This window comes from Mus pahari, chromosome 14 (genome assembly GCF_900095145.1).
Source record: "Mus pahari chromosome 14, PAHARI_EIJ_v1.1, whole genome shotgun sequence".
In the NCBI taxonomy this organism is placed as follows: domain Eukaryota; kingdom Metazoa; phylum Chordata; class Mammalia; order Rodentia; family Muridae; genus Mus; species Mus pahari.
In genome coordinates this window covers 65984534-65994390 of record NC_034603.1, presented here as the reverse complement: position 1 = coordinate 65994390, position 9857 = coordinate 65984534, and positions in this window count along the sequence as shown.

Genomic DNA, 9857 nt, shown 5'->3' with positions numbered 1-9857 from the left:
GTGCTGGGATTAAAGGTGTGCACCACCACTGCCCGGCAAGACACATCTCAAAAGACAGAAAGAAACAAAAATATAACAGTCCAAACTCCAAAAGCAACAAGAAAAAAAAAAAGCTGGCAACAGAAAGGAGGGTTTAACCTTTTTCTGGAGTCCACGAAGCGTGACACAGTGCAAGCTGGGTGCTGCAGGCAGAGGGTGGCGAGCGGTGGCAAGAGTGCTGTTTTCAGTGTATTATGGAAGAACTGCAGAAGTTAAATACCCACAACCTAGGGTTAGCCAATCAATAAGTGGGGAGTGAACCGGACACAGACCTTAAAGGAAAGTTCCCAGTGATGGGAGTGTTCAGCCACTTCAACTCTCAGGGAAGTGCAAAACGGTTAAAGCTGCACTGTGAGTCCTTCTCGTGAGTCCTCGTCCCAGTTAGAAATGGCTGGCATCAAGGAGACCAACCACACACAACACCGGTGGCATGTGATGCAAGAAAAAGCTACGTCCACGGACGGGGAAGGCACTATGGAGGTTTGTCAAACTAAGATGTTCCAGAACCTTCCCATGACCCAGCTGCACCACCTCTGAGTACACACCTGAGGAGTCTCGGATGTCAGAGGTTTTTGCTCGTCAGGGTGACATGTTGTGCTTTGGTTTTGTTTTTTGTTTTGTTTGTTTGTTTTTTGGCTTTTCAAGACAGGGTCTCTCTGTGTTTTTCTGGCTGTCCTAGAACCACATAGATCAGACTGGCCTTGAACTCAGAGATCCTCTTGCCTCTGCTTGTCAAGTGGTGAGATTAAAGTGGTGCCCCATGGCTTACTGATGCATTCTTCACAGTACTAAGAAACAGAATGAGCCTAGACGCCCATCAGTATAGGAATGGATAAAGAAAACGTGGTAGCTGGGCAGTGGTGGTGCACACCTTTCCCAGCACTTGCGAGCCAGAGGCAGGCGGATTTGTGAGTTCGAGGCCAGCCTGGTCTACAGAGTGAGTTCCAGGACAGCCAGGGCTACTCAGAGAAACCCTGACTCAAAAAACAAACAAACCAAACAAAAAACACCCCAAAAAAAGAAAAAAGGAAAATGCGGTACACACATACTATGGGGTTCTGTGCTGCTGTAAGGAAAAATGAGATAAAAAAAAATAGAAAAAACAAACAAACAGGCTGGGCATAGAGGCGTGCACTTTTAATTCCAGCACTTGGGACACAGAAGCAGGAGGAGCTCTGCGAGTTCAAGGCTAGCCTGGTCTACATAGTGGGATCCAGGACATCCAGGGCTACACAGAGATACCCTGCCCAGAAACCCAACCCAACTCACACGAAAAAACAAAACACACAGGCACAGGCTAACAGACAGACAGACATATCTATATGGAGATCTGATACCCTCTTCTGGTGTGTCTGTAGACAGTGAACTCACACATATAAAATAAATAAATCTTTTTAAAAAAAAGTCTGTGGGATTAAGCTAAAACCATTTTTTAAAACATGAAAATATGAATTATCCTCATTATTTATATTAGAAAGAAGAAAAAAATTCCGGGTGACAGCCTGAAGAGGTGAGCACTTGCCACACAAGCAAGCAATAGGACTGAAGTTGAGATCCTCAGAATCTCAGCAAATGCCATTTCAGGTGTGGTGAATTCTGGATCCCGAAGGGGAACCTAGAGCAAGCTGGTTACAGAGACTAGCCAGATCCATGAGCTCTAGGTTTGATTGAGAGACCTGCCTCAAAAGCGTAGGTCGGTGGAAGATTCTGAATAGTGGCAATCTAACAGGTGTGGGTCAGAGGAAGGTGCAGGTCAGCCCTCGCCGATAGCTTAGAGGGAAAAGGAGACAGAGACCAATCTATATAATAAAGGTTATGTGTGTGCTAATCTGGGCTCTCAGCCATTAACAATTTAAACTGGGCCTGGTGGCTCATTCCTGTAATCCCAGCACTCGCAGGTTGGAGGATTTCAGCAAATACCAGGTCAGCCAGCAGCACCACATGAGGAGAATTCTGTCTCAAGACAAAATAAGCCAAAGGAAAAAAATCTAAGGAGGAAAATGATAGGATCATTTCCGTTGAAATGAAGGGGCACCGTGCAAAGCAGCAGTGTGCGCTCATTTCCTAGAAAACCAGGAACACACTGGCGCTGCTATAATCTGACCAGAGTATATGGAAACACACAGGAAGCAAAACTCCGCAGGTAAAATGGGATGCCACACCCACTATGTCCACTGCATACTGCACAGGAGATCTAGCAAGAGCAGGACAGCAAGAGAAAGGCCAAACAGTACGACTTGTGAAGGGAGGAGACTTGTGTGTTTCTGGGTCACGCACAGGCGCCGTGTCTGAGTGGGCAGAAAACACCTTGGACTGGGTTCGTACTGAAGAGCTAAACTTCCTAAAATAGGGATGAGCTACAAGGAAGAACATTATTTATTAATTACACACGGGAGAACCCAACCCTCTCCCGCATGTCCCATTGTCTCTGCTGAGTGTCTCTCTCAATGTCGCATGTCTCAATCTCTCAATGTCGCGCGGTCCGATTCTCAGTGGAGCTGTGTCCAGAAGGCGGGTCCAATGAGAGGGCGGTGACATCAGTGGTTGGTCCGGGCGACGAGTGGGCGTTGATGAGAACGCTGTGTTCTGGGACGTCCGGGGAGCAACTCTTAGCGTGTCTGCAAGGGGCGCAATACCATGCTTAGAGGGAGTTGCCAGTGGAGGCAGGCGAGACCCAACAGAGGAGGAGGGGGAGGAGGGGGAGGGAGAAAAGAGGGGGAGAGGGGGAAGAGGACACCATATTGCTTCACAGTGATCAGATATGTGCAACAAGACTACAGGTTTACAGATAAGTTGGGAAAATAAAATAACTTAGCATTTTGATTCAATTAATATTTACTAGGCAGATCACCAATAAATGCAATTTGTAAAATATAAAATACTTAGGAAAGCTTCAAAGGATATAAGAGATCTAATTCTTTGTTATAAAATATGAGCTATCTTAGGAAAGATTAAGCAAAAGATAAATATAATACCGAATAACTAGAAGACATAATATTGTAAGAATGTTGGGGTTTTTTTTTTTTATCCCATTAACTTAAAGATTCAGGACACACACCCCCAACAGTTGACTGTCTGATTTGAAAATGCAAAAGATTAAAACCAGCCATAATTTAACAAAAACAAACAAACAAAAAAATTAAAACCCTTTTATTTTTGTGCATGTGCATGGCTGCTGTGAGCTCAGGGTTCATGTGTGTGCAGTACCTCCAGAGACCAGAAGAGGGCACTGCACTCCCTGGGATGGTGTTACAGGAGGTTGTGGTCTGCCTGATGTGGGTTCTGAGAACTGAACCCACGGCTTCTGCAAGAGCAGTTAAGCACCCTGAACAGCTGAGTCATGTCTCCAACCGCAGCCACGATATTCTTCAAAAAGAGCAAGGTAGGAAAACTTGTTCCACTAGATAAAAAACCGGTTATAAAACCCGTAAATATTTTAGTGTGGCACTGGAGCTGAGGTAGACAAAAACAAAAACCAGAACGAGACATCTCAGAAACGATCCCATGTGTACAAGGATATCTGATAGATGAGAAAAGAATGACTGAAGATTAGTGAGAAAGCCCAGGGTCAGGACAGCGGGACAGCCACGGAGTAGTTACTGAAGGCCATCCCTCCACACAGTGCTAACTCCAGGAGCACTTTGAGTCAAAACGTAAAAGGCAAAACTGTAATTATAATAATAACATCAAAACTTCAGTTCTTCGGTTTCATCAAAGTGTATCGCCAGCGGGTTGGAGGCAGCACAGCATGAGAGAAGCTACTTAAAACAACGCGCAGTTCCGAGTCTGGTATCCAGGACATGAGGGAGTTTGTATAGGTCAGTAACAAAAATAAATAAATGACCCATTAGACGGCACTGTTTTTATAGTTTAGATGAGATGCTCCGTATGTCCATGTGTTTGGGAACTTCCTCTTCACCTGGGAGCATCATTTTGGAAGGCTCGACAAGTACTGGGAAGTCAGGTGTAGGTCCGGGCACAGACACAAGGGGTGGGACCATGAGGCTGTCCTGGGTGGAGCCTCTCCAGCTGCCACGCCTTCCCTACCACGATGCACTGGCGCCAGGATAAGCTAGGAGCCAACCAGAGCTTTCATATAGCACAAGATAGTACAACCAACTTGAATAACAGTTTGGGTTCTACATGGAAGAGCTGTCTTCACTTGGTGGTGGTGAGCTTAGGTGTTTATTGGATGTGCTGGCTGGTTTTATGACAGCTTGACACATTAGAGGAGAGAACCGCAACTGAGAAAATGCCTCCCTCCATAAGCTTGGTCTGCGGGCAAGCCTGGAAGGCATTTTCTTAATTAGTCTTTTTTTTTTTTTTTTTTTCCTGGCTCGCTCTGGCCCCACTCACTCTGGCCTATTTATTTATTATATATAAGTACACTGTAGCTGTCTTCAGACACCCCAGAAGGGAGCATTGGATCTCATTACAAGTGGTTGTGAGCCACCATGTGGTTGCTGGGATTTGAAGTCATGACCTCTGGAAGAGCAGTCGGTGCTCTTAACCGCTGAGCCATGTCTCCAGCCCCCTTAATTAGTGATTGATGTGGGAGGGCGTAGCCCATTATGGGTGCTACCCCTTGGCTGGTGGTCCTACGTTGTGGGGCTGGTGGCTCAGAAGGCTGAGCAGGCCATGGGGAGCAAGCCAGTAAGCAGCACCCCTCCATGGGCTTCCTACCTGCTTTAGTTCCTGTCCTGATTGCTTCTGCTGATGAACTGTTATTCGGATCTTTTCCTCCCCGGGTTGCTTTTGTGAATGGTGTTTCATCACAGCAATAATAACCGGAGGGATCTCTGCAGATGTCAGGCAGGGGAAAGAGAGTTTGGTTCTGACTGACTTCCTTAACCTGATCAAGACTTCAGGGATATTAGCGCATGTTTAAGCATGTTTAAGCACAGTATAATTTGGTATATTATGATCCCTGGTGCACAGGGAAACATACTTACATCAAAACTCATCTCAGGGTACATATCATTTCTTCCAAGAAGATGGGTTCTGGAGATATTTGCTTAGGGGTCTAGGGAAGGATCTGAAATGGTCTTGGTTAAACAGTGGAGAGGTCATTTGGGCTAATAACCACCTCTTCTGGTCCTGGCTGTGGGAGCTTGGGGAGTCCCTGTCTGTAGTGGTCACATAGATTACTGGACACCTCCAGATCTGGTTGTAGGGCCTTGCCATGGCCCAGGCCAGCAGATAACACAGATCACCAGGCGATTAGTCACCACCAGTTCCCAGCTTTCTGGATAGAAGGCAGTTTTATGTCCATTCCTTTGAGAGGACAATCCTGCACACTTAACACTCCTGGCTTTTCTGGAGATCTGTGTTCCCAACAACAGCTCGAAGCCCCCGGATGACTCTTTCAGATATTCATTTATGCTGAATGCTCCTTTCCAGAGTCATGATTTACAGAAGGAACGGCGATGTTCGGGTTTGTATTTGATGCTCTTTTGTGTTGTCTGAGCACGATCCCCACCCTCCACCTGTCATCTTAGTCTCCAAGGGACAGAAGGTCCCACACAAGTATCTAGGCTAATGATCGGCACAAGAAAATGGCCTTAGTCAGAGACATGCAAAAACATGGAGCTGGGGACTAAAACCAGAAAGGCCAGGTTCTCCCTCTATAGACTACAGGTGTCTTCTTTGCTTGCTTTCTATCCCCCAAGGGTTAGGGTATCTTTGTAATCCCAGTACTGTGAACATCCAAAGGTCAAGGTCTGCCTGGCCATCAGAGCAAGATCAAGACGAACACAGGTCAATCAGGGAGAGAGACCCTGTCCCCCCCCCAAAAAAAGCATACAGCCTGAAGATGGGTAGGTAGCTACTGGGGAAGGAAACAAGCCACATAGTAGAAAAAGGACAGTGAGGTTCATTTGAACAGCTGAACTCACTGGGAGTTCATGGTGAGAGTCCTGACACCTGCACAGCTGCCTGACAGAATTCCAGCCAAGTTGAGCCAAATGCTGCGACCACCGTCCTTCTGTCTCTCACTCTTGGGTTTTGGTCTCTGCGTGTCACGTCCTTGGGGATTTTCTGCACTACGATTCATCTTATGTCTTTCCTTGAGAAAATTATGTCTGAGTCCTTTTAGGAACATCCTAAAATTTACTCTAATCTGGCCATTATTTGGAAGTCTTCCTGAGGCCCTGGAAATCTTTAAGCACAGATAAGCATAGCTACATGAGGCCATTACTTCGGGGACCTTCTTGGGGTCTCTGCCCCTGAGCTAACTCAAACAGTATAACTGGTGCAGGGTAAACAGAGATGACTGACAAACTCTGACTGGCCGGGGGAATAGGTTACAGAGTCAAGGCCTCCCTTTGCAATATGCTTAGAGCTTTCTGACAATGTAGTTTTAAGATATGGGGGTCCCTGGAGGACTAGAACGCGGTACACAGGATAGATCGACTAAAACAAACATTTTCTACTTTATAGCGTAGACGATGAAACATTTAGTAAAAGAAGTTAGCTATTAGTGTTTGCTACTCATAAAGAGGCCCGTTCAGATATTTTCTGTTTGTCTGGAGTGCTTTCAAACTGCCGACACTGCCAGCTTAAAAGCAGGCTGTCATGTAATAAACGTGTTTGCTTTGGAGGAGACGTTCTTTAGGTTCTTTAAATTGGACTTATTGGGCTGATAATCAAAAATTAAATCTGTTCATCTGTTCTGTTTGTATTTTCTATTGGAACTGAACTTGTAACCCTGGATATGTAATGACATACACACACACACACACACACACAAATCAAGCACATAATCTGTACTTCTTAGATAATCATTAGTCTGTCTTCGTTCTGCGAAACCTGTATAAATACGGAAGCACCCGATGGCCAGTCAGTCAGAGCTTCCACGTTCCCTGAACACCGTCACCTTATCCACTCCTCCCTCCCTCCCTTATCTCCTCTGCCCTGTCAGCAATGGCCCAGGAAGGCCCCTGACAGTGTTCTGGACTTTCTGAGAAAGTTCACACCGAGCTGACAAGCAGGAACGTGGTGTTAAGTCTCTCTAGTAATTCACAGGGCAATGACCGGTGCCTCGACATGGACTCTTGTAGGAGACGTGGTGATTGGAAAGTACACATGCTATTGGGCTTCTGTTTTCAAGTAGTCTCTCTGATCAGCTTGCTAGCAGGTTGGTAGAGCATATATGTCCAAGCAATGGTATTCTTAACAAACAAACAAACAAAGATTGGCTTGTGCATTTTGCCTTCATGTGAATCCGTGTGCCTGATCTCAGAGAGGACAGAAGAAAGCCCTGGATGCCCTGGCGCTGGGGTTATGGAGGGTTGTGAGCCACCATGAGGGTGCTGGGGTCGAACCCAGGTCCTCTGAAAGAGAAGGCACTGCTCTTAACTACCAAGCCTGAAATTGTGTTTTTTAAAGTTTGTGTGATCCGTGATTTTCTTTTACTTCAAGGGCTTTTGGTGTACGGCCAGAACATTTTACTGAAGTGTATGATCTGAGCTAAGGTATTCACTAATGTTCTTAGCAGTTTCAAGCAAAAGCATCCACAAGACAGAAAGAGGCAAGACTCCCACCATTAAAGCTTAGGCCTGTTAGCATCGCGGTTGGTCGGATGGACGTTAGACCAAACAAATGGGATCCAGGTGTTCCTCTATCATTAATAGTCTACTAATGTTGGCAGTACAGAGTACAAGATGTTATTTAACAGTGATGCTTGGTAGATAACGGTTATGTGACACCTGACTTCTTACAGACTCAAGATGAAAGAGGGCTGGGCCTTTTCAATACTACACTGTGAGGATGATGTTACAATTTCTGTTTCCATTGAACAATGTGAAGGGTTAGCTCTATTGCCATTTCAGGACCTTGTTATGCTAATGAGAGAGAAGATGTCACTGAACTTAATTATTGACTGATTTACCATTCAACACACCTTTTGTATTTTGCTGTATTATTTTTAAATGGGTTATTTTTGGATTAGGGTCTTCTGGGTGGAGGAACCTGACAGAACAATATCAAAGCTCAGAATAAACAGTGAGGGCTGGAGAGATGGCTCAGCGGTTAAGAGCACTGACTGCTCTTCCAGAGGTCCTGAGTTCAAATCCCAGCAACCACATGGTGACTCACAACCATCTGTCATGGGATCCGATGCCTTCTTCTGGTGTGTCTGAAGACAGCTACAGCGTACTTACATAAATAAATAAATCTTAAAAAAAAAACAAAACAAAACAGTGAGCAGGGGAGCCAGGAAGCCGAAAATTGACCTCTGGATACAGACTCGGTTGCTTTAATTCATTATAGCTATCAAGGTGGGTGGGGTTGCAGGCCTGGCATCGAGGTCCATACCTGTAACCCCAGGACTTGGGAGGTAGAGGAAAGAGGCTTAGGAAATCAAAGTTCTCCTTAGCTACAAGTCTGAGGGTAGCTTGAGTTATATGAGAGCATGTCTCAAAAGATCAAATAACAGCATCACGAAACACAAACTGAAGATTGCTGAGGAGATGTCTGTGTGGGTAAAGTGTTTGCCAACTAAGTAAGAAGACCCAAGCCTGGTCGCCAGGGTGGTGGAGGCTGGGGAGGGATGGCTTAGTGGTTAGGAGCATTTGTTGCTCTTGAAGAGGACCAGAGTTTGGTTCCCAGACCCATGTTGACTCATCACTGCCTGAGAGCCCACCTCCAGAAGTGCCAAAGCGTCTCTTCTCCTGGCCTCTGGAGTAGCCATACTGACATGTGCACTCCCACATAAAGATAGGACAAAGTAAACGAACACAAATAAATATATAGCTGGGTGTGTTAGCATGTGCTCGTAATCTCAGTGCCAGAGAAATGTGGACAGAGGATTCTTGGGTCTCACTAACCTGCCAGTCTGGTTGAATTGGCAAACCCCAGGTCCTAGTGAGAAGATGTGGTTTCGAATACAACACAACACAAGACAACTAAACAAAGCAATCCAAGATAGGGAGCCAGATAGGAGCCAAGATAGGGAGCCAGAATAATAGGTAAGGCAGACTTCTGGTATCCCGAAGCATACACACATATGTGTGCATCAGAAGGTATGTGAACACCCCCACCATGTACACCCTCTCACATACACTCAGATACATGCACACACAAACTCCAGGAAAGGGGATGCAAGGGCAGTGTGAGTATGCTCCTTCTCATAGGTTTATTATTTAACAGGGGAAAGAAATAGCAAGCTAGCAAGCTTTGATCAATGCTGGAGAGGTATTACAGATCATATTACATTTTACACAGAGACTCGCTGTGAAGCCAGGCTGGCCTGCAACTCACTGTGTAGCACAGGCTGGCCTCAGCCTCACTGCGGTCTCGCAGCCTGCGCCTCCCCACTGCTGAGATCACAGGGCAGCTGTACCCAGTTACATCCCTTAATACAATCCCTTCGTCTTACAGACAACAAAGCTTTAGAATATAAATGGCAATGTTGTAAGGATGCTTGATAAAATTAGCAGCGGGAGGGGGATTTAAGGAAGAAAGTAAGGTACTAATTGCATCTACTCTAAATAAAGGGGGTGTCTTAGCTGTAATCTTATAATCCAAGCAACCAAGGGGCTGAGGCAGGAGAAGTGCAATGAGTCCAAGGCCACCCTGGGCTAAGAGTGGGCTGGTGTCTTCAAAACACAAAAGGAAGGAAGTGAGGGAGGAAAGGAGGAAGAGGGGAAGAGATGGAATGAGGGAGGAAGGCACTCTGTGTATGAGGAGTCAATGTAGTTTGTTCAGGAGGCAGAAGTGAGTTTGAGGAAAGGTGAGATCTCTCTCTGTCTGTCTGTCTGTCTGTCTGTCTGTCTGTCTGTCTGTCTGTCTCTCTCTCTCTCTCTCTCTCTCTCTCTCTC